Here is a 16,684-nt window from a genome sequence, read left to right as displayed (position 1 = left end):
ATGGAAAGATAATTATTTCAGGGGATAGGTCCAAGTTGGTTGGTTCTTTGTATACATTATAGAGGTTTATAAATTAAAATGCTGGAATATAGAAAAGATAAAAATCTGACAAATATGTATCACTTATTACTGGGATTATTAATTTCATTTTGTTCTATTTTGGAAGAACATATAAAGTAGTAAATTCTAAAGTAATAAAAATTCATGATATTGGAAAATTCTAAGACTGTTCCAGTTTAAAAAAAAATGGATTACCTTCTAGAAAGGGGTGGCATAATTTGAGCAATTTTTGCCAAAGAAAGGTTATCTCGAATCAAATAGCAGATAAAAAAGTTAGCTTGCTTTGTTGAGAAGTTTTGGAACTCTGGCAGCTAGTAGATAAATCTGTACTCTTCTAAAATTTCTTGATGTCATTTTGAATCAAATGGTAATGATGATTAAATATGTAATTTATCTTATTACCAGAACCATTTCTTTTAATTTTAAAAATACCTTTCCTTCTTACTTTCATTTAACAGCATTAGAATGTCTCAGCTTTGCAAAGAATGATTTTAGATATGTGAAAGAATATAAATTATTCTATAACTTCATTATGAATGAAATTGAAAACATCTTTCATTCAGAATGTTTACTCTGGGGCTAGGGAGGCTAAATACACTAATTTGAAGACGATTTAACAGCAATTATAAAATGAACACATAAAATCATAATTTAGAACCCCTTTCTGAGTAATATAGTTAAGTTCTGTATTCACTTTTCAACAAAAGTTAAGATTAAGGTGTAGGAAGTTTGATCAGTTGAATTTACTGACTGATTGGTCTACTTATGATTCTACTAGAGGCTCAGTGCACAGAATTCGTGCACTCTGGGGAGTCCTTCAGCCCAGCCTGCATCCTCTTGCAGTCTGGGAGCCCTTGGAAGATGTCCTACTGCTGGCTTAAGATATCCTTAGTGCTGCTGCAGAGGTGGGAGAAACTCCCACCACTGCCGCTGCGCTCACCAGCTGTGAGCCTGGCTTCTGGCTGACCAGCGCTCCTGCATTGAGTGTCTGCACCCTGGTGGTCAATGCATGTCATAGCAACCGGTTGTTCTGCCATTCAGTCGATTTGTATATTAGCCTTTTATTATATAGGATTTGTTAAACTGCCACATAGACAAATTAGGTTGCTTAAATCTTTAATTTGGGATTTCTAATTCATCAATTTCTTCTCTCTCTATCCACTCATTTGCAAGCTTTCACAGAGTGATATCCCTATTAATATTTGTCATTTTTCCTTTTAAAAATTAAGAAAAGTGAAAATTTTGCAATTTTGTGCTCAGAAATTTTATATAATACATTTTGACAATATTTTCTTGTAAATTTTTTAGTCTTTAGATTTTGAGAGTATGGAATTTTTTTTTTTTTTTTTTTTTTTTTTTTTGGAGGGGAGGGGATATGAAAACAAAACAAAATCAGAACATAATTTAGGGCCAGAAACATTTGTAAGTTATGTCTTGAAATATAGTTTACATTAAGTTAAAGTGGTACCTTTTAGGAATATTTTATTTGGATTCAAGAAAACCTTTGAAAATAAATTTCAGCCAGGTGTACTAAGGAAATAGGTATTCTCTTGCTATAGTTTTCTTTGTGGTGTGATGAAAAGAGCACGCATTTCAGTTTTTATATTTTCATGCTGCCCTGGGGAATTGAATTACGATTTCTGTCTTAGTTTCCTTTTCCATAATAATTATTTTTCAGACTTATGATGAAAAAATGTAATAAATATGATCACATAAAATGCTTTTCAGTGTGAAATTAAAGAATGTTGCTCAAGACAGAAGACCACACTACTGGAGTACCAGTCACAGTTATTTTTCTCATAGCAGCAAACAGGTCAACTCACACTACTACTCAGAAGCTTGTAAAACCAGTTTCAAAGTTAATGACAATTATTATGCTTGGAGGGAAAGTAAAATGAGCTTTTGGCAAAAATCCCTTATCAAAGGCATATCAGCTGGAAAAGCGATCATTGTCATGTGTGCAGGCTAGCAGAATTTTTGTTTTTCAGTTTGAGGAAAGCACTGATGTGCAGAGGACATACCAGCACTTCATATAGATGTGTGACTGTTACCACTGGGAAATACACTCTGCTGCAGAAGGATATTTGGTCATGGCTTTGCTCTGTTGTTGGTAGTGGTGGATTGTTTTTTTAAGCCATTGTTGCCTGGAAAAGTTGCATTATTTACTCTGATCCAAGCCCCGTCACTTTAACTGCAGGAAAGTACACTTGGTCTATGAGTAAAAGAAATTGCTCCAGGGTATCAATTCATATCCCTCTATTCTCAGACAGAAGAACTGGCATTTCTAACGTGGTGTGATTCTCATTGTGATTAATTGTTGAAGAAAAAAGTAAGAATTGTGGAAGCAAGCAATTTTTGGCCACTGAAGCCATGTGTTTTTCAGAGCATTGTGAAGGAATGGTCAGCGAGTACATATAGGACCCTGCTTTCCACAGTGACGTTTGCTAGCTGTGTAGTATGACAGGGCTTACATGTTTGTTAATTTTTTTTTAGCAAAATAAATATTACTGACAATTCCATGTTTCTGATCTCAGAGGGACATGACTTAGCAAATACGTTTAGTATTTCCAATAGTCAGAACTTAGTTCATATTCACAGTATCATGAGTTTTAATGTTAAAGATGAGGTATGAGGATTTTATAAAAAGTCTGAATTATGCTACAAAATAATCCAGTTTCTAAGAGTTTGGTCATTTCCCCACACTTGATGAGCTTATTAATTTATCAAAGATAAATCTGCATTTTTATTGTACATGTTAAAAAAAAAACATATCCAAATTTTAAAATAGAACACTAAGAAATACTTTCAGAGCAAAAATGCCAGCAGAGAATAGATTAGAAATCTTTTTGAGCCAATCTCTCAAAATTGAAGCATTCAACATTGAATTTTAAGTGGGATATGCTTTTTGAGGAGCAGTCAATGAAATGCTAAAAGTAGACTTCTGTGAGAAATACTGCTACAATTCTGGATCCACGTTTAGTTATAAAACCCAGAATGTATAACTAACATAGCTGATATATAATTAAGAGATAGGAATTTTTAATTTAGTAGATATAAAGATAAGAAAGAAACTAGTTGTATGGGAATGTGACTTATGGCTAAAGCTTACTCTGTTTCTGGGGCCTTGAACACCTTGTAAGGGAGTTACCAAATTCTAATAAGGCATGGCAAAATACTAGCAACTAAAGTGCTTTTCTGAATGGACTGTGGCTGGCCAAAGATGAGCATTGGCAAGTATCGCTACAGCATAACCAGTCACATCACATGTTTAAATCTGTAAGTTCATAATGATACTTTAAAACAACTCACTAGTTTTCTTTGGAGTATGCTAAGAAACTATAACTATGCTTGAAGGGAAGGAAGTTTCTTTTTTTCAGGGGTATTCTAGTTAACAAATGAAGAAGGAGTGATACATAGAGCATCACTGTTTTGTGAAAATACATATTTTTATTGATTTCAGATAGGAGGGGAGAGGGAGAGAGAAAAGATAGAAACTCAATACTGAGAATCATGGATTGGCTGCCTGCTGCACGCCCCCTTCTGGGGGATGGAGCCCAAGAATGTGACCTGATAGGAAAGCAACCATGACTTCCTGGTTCATAGGTCGATGCTCAACCACTGAACCACGCCAGCTGTGCAAAAACATCACTGTTTTCCTGGACCCAAGCAAAAATCATCAGTGATTGCTAACATCAAAGAAAGACAACCAGGCTTTAGGTTTCTCTTAGTGAAAATTCACATAATCACTTGTGAGGCATTCTTGCCAAAAAAAATTGAACTGAATCAGATCAAGCCTCTAGTTCTAAATCCTTGTTTGCAGGAAACATGGAAGACAGGGAAAGAAATGAAATGATAACCTTTGGGATGCAGTCAGCAAAAATCTAGGTTTTGGGAAAGTCTTTGAGACACACAACTTTGCTTTTACAACAAATTAATTACAGGGAAGGGGAAAAAAAAAAGATAAATGAAGGAGAAAATTTGAGATTATAGGAATGCTTGGACTGCATTTGGGTCCAGATTTTAAACATTTATTAAATAATTAGGAAAAATTTAACACTTGACTGGATACTTGATATTAAGAAATTATTGTTATAGCAGTATGTGGTTATATGAAAAAAGAGTCATCTTTTAGAAGTCTATACTGAAAGGTTGATGGATGCCTATGTCTGGGGTCTGCTCCATTATTTTATAGAATAGAGGGAAGGCAGGGGATGGGATGAAACAAGGTTGACCATGAGCTAGACAGTTGTGGTATTGGAGTTGATGGTATTGCTCTAATTCTTGTTTTTATTCTCTAAGCTGTTTTGAAAGTTTCCATAAGAAAGAGGTCCAGAAATTTACATTTTCTCTTTGTTGGCTTATAAGAACACAGTTGAATTATGTTTATTTAGCAACCCTGCTGAAATACTATTTCTAGTAATTTCCTTAATCTATTGTGTTTTCTGTGTAGAAAATCATATTGCCTACAAAGGACAGACTTATTCTGTAGTGCTTCCTATTTATAGGCTCTCTTCTGTGCATGAACACATATTGACCTATCAGATCCTCAAGGGCTCCAAAGGAAGACATGAACTTGCCCAAGGTTATGTAGCCGGCATGTGGTAGAGCTGGGATTTGAATCCAGGCATTCTAGCCCTGGAGTCTGTCTTTGCTAGGTTTTGTCTCTCTCCTTAAAACACTTTTTTTTTTTTTTTTTTTAATTCCTCCACTCTAATCCTTAGGCTTTTATTTCTTTTGTTTGTCTTAATGTGCCGGCTAGAAGTTAAACTTTTAAATATCAGTTTTCATTTGTGATTTTGATTTTGGAAGTTGTCTTAATATTTAGGTAATCCAGAGGTCCAGTTGCATTTGCTCCTTTACAAACACAATGTAGTCACTCAGAGACTAAGAATTAACTTAGTGTGTAGCCAGCAACCAAAGAATAAAATGCATTGTAACAGCTTCTAGTGTGTGTTTCTTTTTTAATTGTATATACCTCTTGATCTGCAGGCAGTCTATTTATGACTCATTTCACTTTGAATTACTTGTCGATTTTATTGGTCCTATTTGCTGAATTTGTGACCCTCAGATAAAATTACTCCTTCCTTTCCCCAACCCCCACGCCTGTTACAGAATTACTTCGCTCTGACTTTACATAGGTTACTTGAGATAAAATGGAGGCAGGGCATTTAGCACACTATTTATCAAATAAGCTGTTTCTAGTAAATATGTCTCTAGGTTTAAGAGTCAGCTAACTCATAATTTTTAAGTTATTTTTTAATTAATTTTTTAAATGGGGAGGAAAAAAATATGGCTTAGTTACTTCAAGAAGTCCTAGGCCTGGGACAGTTGGGAAAATCTGTTGATTAATCTTACGATGGTTTAATGAGTAATCGCTGTTCTCTGCAATGAACTTTTTTTTTTTTTTTTTAAATAATAGTCTCTGAGTTTGAGAAAGATTACTGATAGAGTTGGTTACCAAAAGAATACTTGCCTATTGAGAGATGAGGTGGAAACAATTTAGGGAAAATGTGATTTATCCCAACTATGTGTGTGTGTGTGTTTTTTTGTATGTTTTTTTTATAATATATTTTATTGATTTTTTACAGAGAGGAAGGGAGAGAGATAGAGAGCTAGAAACATCGATGATAGAGAAACATCGACCAGCTGCCTCTTGCACACCCCTTACTGGGGATGTGCCCGCAACCAAGGTACATGCTCTTGACCAGAATCGAACCCGGGACCTTTCAGTCCGCAGACCGACGCTCTACCACTGAGCCAAACCAGTTTCGGCTGTATGTGTGTTTTTAAAAATTCCCTTTGGTCAGCAAATAGCTATGTTTCATGAAAAAAGAGGCCTATAGGCTCTAATAAGGACATTTTTGTTTGTTTGTTTCACTCTCTTAAAGAGCTGGGTTACAGTTACAGACCTTATCCTGAAGGCTATGGAAGGTGGCCATCTGAAGATGGGGCATCACTAGTTAAAGGTTGTGCTGCTTTTCTGTACTTCTCCACCCACCTCCCTCTAACCCAGGCTCACCCGTTATTTTGTATAGCAATAAACTGAAGCAGCCTTTTAATAAAATAAAACACATCTTTAGTGGTGAATTAGGTTTATGAAATTTATTTGAAATAAACTAAGAAGAGGTTTTTAAAAAACACAATTTGTTGCCAGTAGTTGTGCAAAAACTAATTCTGCATTGCTTATAAAATGGAGAAACATCATAAATTAAATTATCGCTAGATAGATAAACGTACAGATTCCTTTTTAAGAAACAGCAAGCATTTTACCAAGCAGTTGACCAGTATTATTGAGAATTAATGTTTAACATTCAGAATTCAGAATGTAAATGAAAGCTTTAGATGACAAAAAGATGAATTTTTAATTGAATTTACATGACAATCCAACTGAATTGTTTGAATAGTGGTTCAGAACAATATACCTAAATGAATTATTTTATACTAGAGGCCCAGTGCACAAAAATCGTGCACAAGTAGGGTCCCTAGCAGCTGGCGGTCTCCGGCCAGGGCTTTCCTTCATTCTGCGCCGCCCCCTTGTGATCAGCATACGTCATAGCGAGCAATTGAACTCCTGGTTGATCAAACTCCCAAGGGGACACTTTGCAAATTAGGCTTAGAGGTTGAGTTGGATAGGGTTTTGCCAAGTAGATGATATTTTACCTGAATCTTGAGTATGTATTATTTGTGGTGGTGGTTACAAAGGTGTTTTCCTTTGTCAAAATCTATTCTGTTGTATATTTAAATTAGGCTCATTTTATTGTATGTAAATTTTATTTGTATTCCATCAGTTTTCCACTTAATGTCCTTTTTCTGTTCCAGAATTTAATCCAGGACCCCAATTTTTGAAAATATGCTTTGTTTTTATTTTCTAAAAATTCTCTTATTCATTGATTGTGATATTTTTATGAACAGATTTTTCTTGTTTCGTGGATACATTGGCCTCTTGAATGTCTCTGAAGATACCAATTAAAGTTAAGACATTCTATTTATTTTGGTTTTTTTTTGTTTGTTTGTTTGTTTTTTTGAGTCTTTGTACCCCTGCTTTTTCACCTTGGTGCCTCTCCTAGTTTTTATTAATTAGCTGGTGATTCTTGGCTATTCTTCTTCACGGTATTTTTAAACAAAGGTCTAAATCATTGGTTGTCCAATTTGAATATATACAAAATCCCTTTGGGGCCCAGCTTACATGCAGTCTAAACCTCACAAAAATCCGATTTTTGTAAGTCTGGGGTTGAGCATCGAACCACTTTAGGTAGTTTGGATGCTTGTAACATCTTGGTAAGCTGGTGAAATTCTATTATATAAAGGTCAGTATTCTTTAAATATTTTTATTTTTTAATTTTTTTTTTATAGAGAAAGGAAGAGGGAGAGAGAGAGAAAGCAAGAAACATCTACATGAGAACGAAAAATTGATCAGCTGTCTTCTGCACACCCCCTACCAGGGATCAAGCCTTAAATCTGGGCATGTGCCCTGACTGGGAATTGAACTGGCAATTTTTTGGTGCATGGAACTTTGCCCAACCTACTGAACCTCCAGGGCAAGGCCAGTATTCTTTAGAAAGCATTCATTTCCCCAGTGACTTTCTTCCTGGCCACAGGGCTCTGTGGGTTGGCTTCCCACTTGCTGTGGTAAGTGGGAGGTGGAGCCCCTTTTTTCTTTACCCGGCTCCATGGAGAGACAAGGCTAGTAAACTGGGGCCTATCCCTCCCTCAGCAAGAAGGAATTTATCTGCTGTGGCCAGCATTCACTGTTTACTATCAGAGTTGTACTGGTTGCCTTTGGTGGTTTTTCAGTTATTCTGTGTCCCGTCTACACTCCCAGGCTCACCTGACATGAGATGTTTAACAAGGAGCAGCGAATTGGATGGGCTCAGTCTGCCATCTTGAACCGGAAGTCCACTTGTTATTTTTAAAGTGATGCTGTTTTATAATGTGCCAATAAGTATTTCTTTAGAATTCTCACATAAAATAAACATCAACAAATCAGTAATGGGATTACAGTTTACTCATCTTTATTCAGATGTTCAAAGAATATGTAGCTTGTTCATTTTTTTTTTTTATAAGTCATGTCTTCCTTTTGATGAACCCTGGCCACATGGTAACTGGATGAAGAGTGTCAGTCTTAAGCCTGGTAAACTAAGTCTTATCAGTAACGTATTCCCAAATGCTTACCATCTTACATTGGTGTCCACCCTCCTGGCCCATGACCTTTGTTCCCAGGTCAGACTGACAGACTGACAGACGAGCACTTTCCCTACATCCCCCAGACTTCACTGCGCGGCTGCCCGTCTTCTCCTGTGTCTGATCCCTTTCCCCTGTGATCTGCAGGGAGTGGACTGGTGTTCCCCGGGTCGTTTGAAGTTGCAGCTTCCTGGTGAAGCCACCCAGAGGACCATGCTCATCATGTCTGGATACACTGCTTCTTTCCTATTATTAATAACTACCGTGTTTCCCCGAAAATAAGACATCCTCCGAAAATAAGACCTAGCGCATGGAAAGATAAGACATCCCCTAAAAATAAGACCTAGTGCAACTTTGGGAGAAAAAATTAAGACACTGTCTTATTTTCAGGGAAACAGGGTAGGTAATCACAACGGTATCTCCTTTGTGTATATCAAGGAAGCTTTTCTTGACATCCCAGTAAATATCTTTAGTATTTTTCCTTCATAGCACATTAACACAGTTTGTAATTGTGTATTTAATGTCTCTCTCCTACATTAGATTGTAAGCTCCATAAAGGCATGACTTTTGTCTGTTTTCTTTATTGTGAAGTATTCAGCATCCTATACAGTGCCTGAAACATGATAGGCACTATATGTGATTTGTTATTTCATAACTGAGGAGGTTTGAAAAGAGGGTTTTTGATGAAAACCTGCTTTTACCAACAAAGGTTGTGAAGAGTACTTGAGTTGCATTATAGTAAAACTGTAGGTACCTTCTTAGGCTTGGATTCATATACTTCCAACCTTATGCTCTTATTTATTTATTTTTTCCCAAGTAAGCTGCACTGCTGGAAAGCAAATTCACTGGCTGCTTGGCAAGAATATTAGATGAGTTTATAAGATGCTGTTCGTTGTAAGTGGCTAAGCAGATTTTGCAGGTCACTATTGGGTAAGGTAAAGTTATCCATTGAGGTTCTAGCAACGGGGCTGAAAGATCAGGCATTACTTCAGTGGCTCAGGAGACAAGTAATGATCTTGAGGCCCTTGCCCAGCCTCGTCACTATGGCTTCATTTGATGAAAATCAGAAACACTGTTTTTCTCCTCAAATTGCTGTCCTCTCCTACTTTTCTTGTACTGTTTTGTAGCCGTAACCATGGTTACTAGTAAAGGCTCCTTGGAGCTTTAAAAACATGTCAGTTTCACAGCTGGAGGCAAAGTGATCTAGATAAAAGCATAAGAATGAAGCTTACAGTGCTGTTTTGTTTTGTTTTCCCCGTTCGAATTGAGTTCTTTCATCAGGGAGCACTTTTCCTGAAGTGAAGCGTTCTGTGTTCCCAGTGAGTAGACAACATTTTCATTTAAATGAACACTAAGTGAGCACCTGGCTCTTCTGTTCGAGTCAGGAAAAGGGAGGTCATGCTACCACTCACCTGTCCTCCACCTGAACCCTCTGTCCTCTCCTTTCTCTTCCTACTTCCTCACCCCCTTCCCTGGGCCAGTACTGCGTGATAGGAATACCGACGTCTGAGGCTCTGGAGGAAAAGGTGGTGAAGTTGCAGCTTTGGAGTAATGGAGGGGAGAGGAATACAGGAGGACTAACATTTGGTATAGAGCTACCTGGAGCATATTGGCCAGGATCAAGAAGAAACAAAGACCAGCTCTTGTCTGAAGGCCAGAATAAGCGATTCCTGGAAGTAAGGCTTGGAGGCAGAGACTGTTTTAAGGGATGCCACTGTTGAAATGGGAAAGGAAATCTGAATTTATTAAACACCTAGTATATATTGAATACGTGTATTGGTACTTTCTTTTATGTTATGTTCTCTCTTATATTACGCTGAAAGGTCTCTGAGAATTTTTAAATAACTTATAATTGTTTTCTTTGTGATGGTTTTCTACTCTGAAACTCTGCCACCTTAGTTTATAGGTGATTTATACGAATTTTTTTTTGGTGTGATGTAGTCTTGCTTGTACCCTCTTTTGTTTTGTTTTGTTTTAAATAAAGTTTTATTAGAATGCAGCTACCATGCTCATTAGTTTATTATGTATAGTCTATGGCTGCTTTTACATTAGAAAAATGGCAGGATGAAAGGAGGATGCAGGGGATTTAGATGAAAGTGCTGGGCTTACTAAGCCCTTTTAAATCAAAGTTTAAACCTAAACTGTGAAAGGAAACTTCAAATGTAAACATCGTATTTTTTTACATTACCATTTTCTATTTCTACATACATACCTGTGTCCATAGTCTCACATGGACTTGCTCTAATTCTGTTACTCATTCGTATACTCACATAAATGTAGAGTTACGTGAGTATTTTGACTGGAAGTGAGCGCCACATCTTTATTTTACAGATGGCAAAAACTGAGTTTCTAAGAAGTTGTAATATACCTGATGTTACAAAAGCAGGTTAGTGGCAAATCCTGTGAGTAAAACCCTGGTTTTTATGTCTGATTTCCTGCTACCTTGCATAGAAGCATTCAAATATGAAGTGTACCTTAATGCCTCGCCCAATATATCTTTAGCTCTAAGTAGGACTTAGAAAATTAATGAAATGCCGAAAAATCTAGATTCTAGTTTAACTCTGCTACTGATATCTTTGCAATTTACTGTAAATGCTCCATTCTCTGATAAATAGAAGTAAGAATTTAGAAGATAGCCCTGATCGGTTTGGCTCAGTGGATAGAGCGTCGGCCTGCAGATTGAAGGGTCCTAGGTTCGATTCCAGTCAAGGGCATGTAGCTTGGTTGCTGGCACATTCCCAGTAGGAGGTGTGCAGGAGGCAGCTGATCGATGTTTCTCTCTTATCGATGTTTCTAACTCTATCCCTCTCCCTTCCTCTCTGTAAAATATATATATATATATATATATATATATATTTTTTAAGAATTTAGAAGATAGATTAGACTTGTAAGGATGACTGTAGACTCGGATCCAGATATTTGCTTTATTTCCTGGTAAATGTGTAGCTATTCAACTAAACATGATAATATATTGACAGTCCCTAAGTAATTTGTAAGGAGAATGTTGAAGAATCCAGAATCCACATTGCATAAGTAGGTTATATAAATGTGTTTAAATGTTTTTCTTTTGTGAACTGGACAAACTGTAATTTAGAATTCATTATAAAAAGGCTTAATATATGATTTCATAATTTAAGGAGAAAAAACTTCCTTAAGAAAATTAGATGTTGTTTAAATAAAAAGACAAAAGAAATACACCAGAAATTATAAGCATTTTGCTTTCATATTCATGATAGAGATGTTGCCATGACACTCAAGGAAGAGTCATTATTTTCCTTAAATTTAGATTTAGAAAGACCTCTCCCTTTATTGCATCAGAAGATAACCCTAGAATTTCTTCTTGCTGGTTCCCCAGGGACCCATTTTAGATAAGAGAAATCCTAAGAGAAGCTTATACAAAAGGTCTACATTGTAAATTATAATATGAGCTTACTATGAAGAGGATTTATAAAATCTTATAAATTAATCTCCACAGAATTGTGTAGTTGTTCCTTATTTTCCCCCTTGATAAATCAGGTTCCTCTACTTTCTTTACTCTTACATTGGAAAAAAAAATTTTTTAAGTATAAAAAGTTTTTGTAAGTTTTAAGTGTTTTAAAGTTTTCTTCTTAGTAGTATAAGTACTAAGCAAATACATATTATAGCTCAACAGACTTAAACCAATCATAATTATAATCTTTCAGAAATTTAAGCCATTATATCAATTCAATATTTCATATGTTAAGTTTTATATTTTCATTGAAGGCCTTGCTCCAAGTGGATTGTTCACTTAAAGAAAATGAAATGGCCCAGCTGGTGTGGCTCAGTGGTTGAGCATGGACTCATGAACCAGGAGGTCACAGTTGATTACCAATCAGAGCACAAGCCCAGGTTGCAAGCTCAATCCACACTAGAAATGTGCAGAATGAAGCCAGTCAGTAGAGGATTCTGATACTATAAGAATGAGGTTAATTTTGATAGTGATGTGGGAATATAGAAGGTGGGCAGGTAGAATATGACGAGTAATGCATACTCAGTAGATATTCCATACGGTAAAAGGCACTGTATTCTAATATCCAGTTATCCGATACTTCTTATTAAGGAATTTTATTCTACTTGTATAACTAGAATACTTTCATTACAAACTTTATAAAACTCAATATTTGATGAGTCAGACATATCAAATTTCTAGTAAATCATATTTAACCACCAAATATGTAATTAGTATCTACTATGAAAATGAAAACTGAAGAATTTCAAAATGGGAGGTATTTAAGACTATTTTCTGGGAAGGATTTATAGAGGATGTCCGATTTAAGCTCTTGTGTATATGATTTGAAATGTTTACAAAGTGAGGCCAATGGGGAATCCCAAATTGTAGGCTTAGGTATGGCTGAAATAAAAAGTCTTAAAATAAAACTTTGTTAATCTGGATTATTTTATAACTTGTACACAGCCCTTTTACCTGCTTATCTATCGTGTGTGTGTGTGTGTGTGTGTGTGTGTGTGTGTGTATATATATATATATATATAAAGGCAGTGACCATAACGGCCGAAGGCTCCACTGAACACCAGAAGTCAGTCCTGCAGTCAGTGCGGGCGTGGCGACCCAGTACTGACTGCTGAGGAGGCTGCGGATCAGGCCCGGAGAGTCCTGGAGAGAGAAGCAGAGTCTGATCCTCCATGGCAGCTGTTGATCAGCCCTTGCCTCTCTCTCTCAAGAGAGAGGCCTGGTCAGCAGCATGCCTCTCTTTTTCTTCAGGCCTCCCCAGGGGCTGTTGATTAGCCCCACCTTTCTGATCAGGCCCGGAGATAGGCCTGGAGATGCTGACTGGCATAGAAACTGACCAATCAGAACCAAATCTGGGTGAACTGCAAGGAGCCAATGGCTGCCTAGGAGGCAGAGCTTTTGGATACTGATTGGCATAGAAACCAACCAATCAGAACCTAATCTGGGTTAACTGAAGGCAGAACCTAAGGAGGGTCTGAGGAGGGGTTTTAAGGCAGTTGGAGTCAAGATCAGGCCAGCAGGGGAGGGCAGTTGGGGGCAAGATCAGGCCGGCAGGGGAGGGAAGTTAGGGGTGAGATTAGGCTGGCAGGAGAGGACAGTTAGGGGCAATCAGGCAAGCAGAGGCAGTTAGGAGAGATCAGGCCAGCAGGGGAAGGCAGTTAGGGGTGATCAGGCAAGGCAGGCAGATGAGTGGTTAGGAGCCAGCGGTCCCAGATTGCTAGAAGGATATCCGACTGCTGATTTTGGCCCAGTCCCCACAGGCCAGGCTAAAGGACCCCACCTGCCAGGGGGAACTTGCTCACTCCGTAGACACCCTTCAAGCCCCTGCAGTGCCCCAGGTGTGGCCGACTGGGGAAGGACCATGGGAGGATGGCTTCAGAGCATGTCTGGCCCATCTCACCCAGTCTCACTCTGCTGGCCACCTTCTAATTAATTTACTCTCAATGTGCATGAATCCATGCACCAGGCCTCTAGTTAATGTATGGTTATCATTTTTAAACAGCCTTAGTCCTGCTATTTAAATTGGAGCCCTGGTGACCTGAATCTGTAGCTTCAGTTAGTCATATAATTTACCTTTCTTTTCTCATTCCCCATTCCCTTCTTTAGACTGTCAGTCTCAAAAATCCACCAAAGCATTGGTCACTTCTTGAGGACAGCATTGAGATGATCTATTTCCCATTTGTTGTTCTTTATATTGTCATCACACTGTGTATGCCTTTGTTTTCATTACTTTGTTTTTCCTAGAGCCTCCCTAGGCATTAATTGGGATGTTCCTTGGTTCAGAACCACATATTCTTACTATTATCATTGTGCGTTAGCTTCTCTCCTCTTGCTTCTCTCAATGATAGTATTGCATCCAGTGTCTGCTGCTCAAGCCCCATTCTAATTTGTGTTCTCCAAACCGTATTGCCTCTTACTGTTACTGCTCCCATTGTAAATCTCTTTTTTATATTGTATTTATAACAGTATGTATGGTATGCAGAGAACTTGAATTACTGAAAGAAAATTGCATATATATTCAGAACTTTAGTTTTCATCAAGTCACACTGATTTTATTTCCAAGTAGTCTGTTTTCAAGGTTTCAGTACGTGTTACCATCTTACAATACAAATAATATCTGCTATTGTTAAGATTTGTCACTTACAAAGTTACTAGAGAATGAACTATTTAAAATATTCATGCAGTTTAATGATAAATTTTCTATAATTCTATAACTTCAGGTTACCAAAAATACTGTTTATTTATAATCAGTCAATGAAGCTACATTTTTAACAATGCTGGGAGAAAAGGATTTAAACAGTTAACTGCCACGATATTTTGAATTTAATTAAAAAAGGTCTGCTGCTTCTGTCTATAGATGCTTATGGCATACAAATGGTTAATAATTCCTGAACATCTTAATGCCAGTCCTTTTCCTGACAGTTTTATTAATTGGGATTCCTCTGGAGATCATTCTCTGGAAAACAAATCTTCCTTACTCCACCCTTACCCTAGAGGTCAGAATACAAGTCTTCCTTCCTTTGTATGCACTTTAATCTTGCTTAGAAGGGTTATCTCTTTCCCCCTTAATTATTCCTTGTTACTACATATGTAATTTCAAAAAAAAATATCCACTCTAATTAAAATTCAGGAAGAGGACACTGGGACTTCAGTGTAGCTGTCAGTTATATTAATTATAATTTACTGAATGGTTACCGATAAACGTTTTAAATAAACTAAATTCTTTTCTAGTAGGAAAGTAATAACTAGCAGTGGTTTTTTAATAACTGATTTGAGAGAAACATCGCTTTGTGGTTTCATTTATTTATGTATTCATTGGAGATCAACCTGCAACCTCAGTGTATTGGGGCAACGCTCTAACTAACTGAGCCAGCTGGCCAGGGATAACTAGTAGTTTCTTGAACAATAGTTCTCTAGGTGATCAAGACAATTTATCTTGAGTAATAAATAAGAAAACAAGTAGAATTATTTGAAATACTTGCGTTATACTCCATAAAACACTATTCTATAATCTTCTTAATTCATTCACTAAAAATTTATTGTCCTTCACCAAAATGTAACTTTTTAAAGTATTATTTAATATGTTAAGCAGTATTATGTATGCCCAACCTAAGAAATGAAATTTAGGAATATAATGGAAACTTCTTGTATAAGCCTTTCTCAACTCATCCCTTTTGTCTCTCCCCAAGTGTAAACACTATACTGAATTTTCTAAGTTATTTTTATTTTTTTATAAGTTTTACTATATGTAAATCTGTAACTAAATAATATAGTTTATTGATTGCTTATTTTTGAACTTTATAAAAAATGGGATAGCCCTGACTGGTTTCTCAGTAGTTAGAGCAATACCAAAGACAACCAGTTAATGTGTCTCTCTCACATGGATGTTTCTCTCTCACTCTCCCTCCCTTCCACTCTCTTTAAAAATCAATGGAAAAAAATATCCTTGGGTAAGGATTATCAACAACAAAAAAGGTATTTTGTATATGTTTTCTTAAGATATTACTTTTTTGTTTTTGTCCTAAGACCTACTTTTAAATTTCTAAAATTCATTTTCATTGCTCTGTAGGACATTGATTTTTATGGCTAGTTATTGAATATACAATGATTTGTACTACTGTTAATCCTTAAAGGGTAAGCAGAGGGTACAAAAAGTAAGGAGAAAATGAAATCAAGTTTATAAAAATTAATTCTGGAAAAGATACTTAGGAAAGTTTGTAGCCGAAACCGGTTTGGCTCAATGGATAGAGCGTCGGCTTGGGGCCTGAAAGGTCCCGGGTTCGATTCCGGTCAAGGGCATGTACCTGAGTTGTGGGCATGTCCCCAGTAGGGGGTGTGCAAGAGGCAGCTGATTGATGACTCTCTCTCATCGATGTTTCTAACTATCTCTCTCCCTTACTCTCTGTACAAAATCAATAAAATATATTTTAAAAAAAGAAAAAAAGATACTTAGGAAAGTTTGTAAAATGGAGTTGAAATGTATGAAGATAATAAATCTTAGGATACTAGTATACTCTATGATGGCATGAAGTTGGGGAAGAGTGGTAGACACGCTGGGCATAAGAGCCTGTGAGTTCAATGATTGTGCTGGTGGTGAGGCATATTGAATTCCTGGTATCTTTGTAGGGAAGTATTTGTGCTTTATTGGGATTTATTTTGCAGGGACTCTTGACTACCTTTGGGTACTTTTTAAGAGTTTGTTTTGTTTTAAAGGGATTGTGATTGGGCATGTTCAAAACAATTATTGAAAGTGGACATTATGATCTTCTACCCTCAACTTTTGCTAATTTTCTTCTTTTACCTTGACTCATTTTCTCTCTCTTTAAAAAATTTTTTTTAAAAAAAATTGATTTCAGAGAGGAAGGGAGAAGGAGAGAGCGAGAGATAGAAACATCAGTGATGAAAGAGAATCATTGATCCACTGCCTCCTGCACGCGCCACACTGAGGATCAA

General features: G+C 36.8%; 1 protein-coding gene across 7 annotated transcripts in view; it reads left to right on the top strand.

Annotated features, from left to right (window-relative positions):
- NCOA1 (nuclear receptor coactivator 1) overlaps positions 1-16,684 on the top strand; it is a 136,222-nt gene that overhangs the window by 37,541 nt on the left and 81,997 nt on the right. The window lies entirely within an intron of this gene.

Source organism: Pipistrellus hanaki (genome assembly GCF_964339955.1).
Source record: "Pipistrellus hanaki genome assembly, chromosome: 12".
Classification (NCBI taxonomy): Eukaryota; Metazoa; Chordata; class Mammalia; order Chiroptera; family Vespertilionidae; genus Pipistrellus; species Pipistrellus hanaki.
This window is presented reverse-complemented; position numbering and strand designations above follow the sequence as displayed.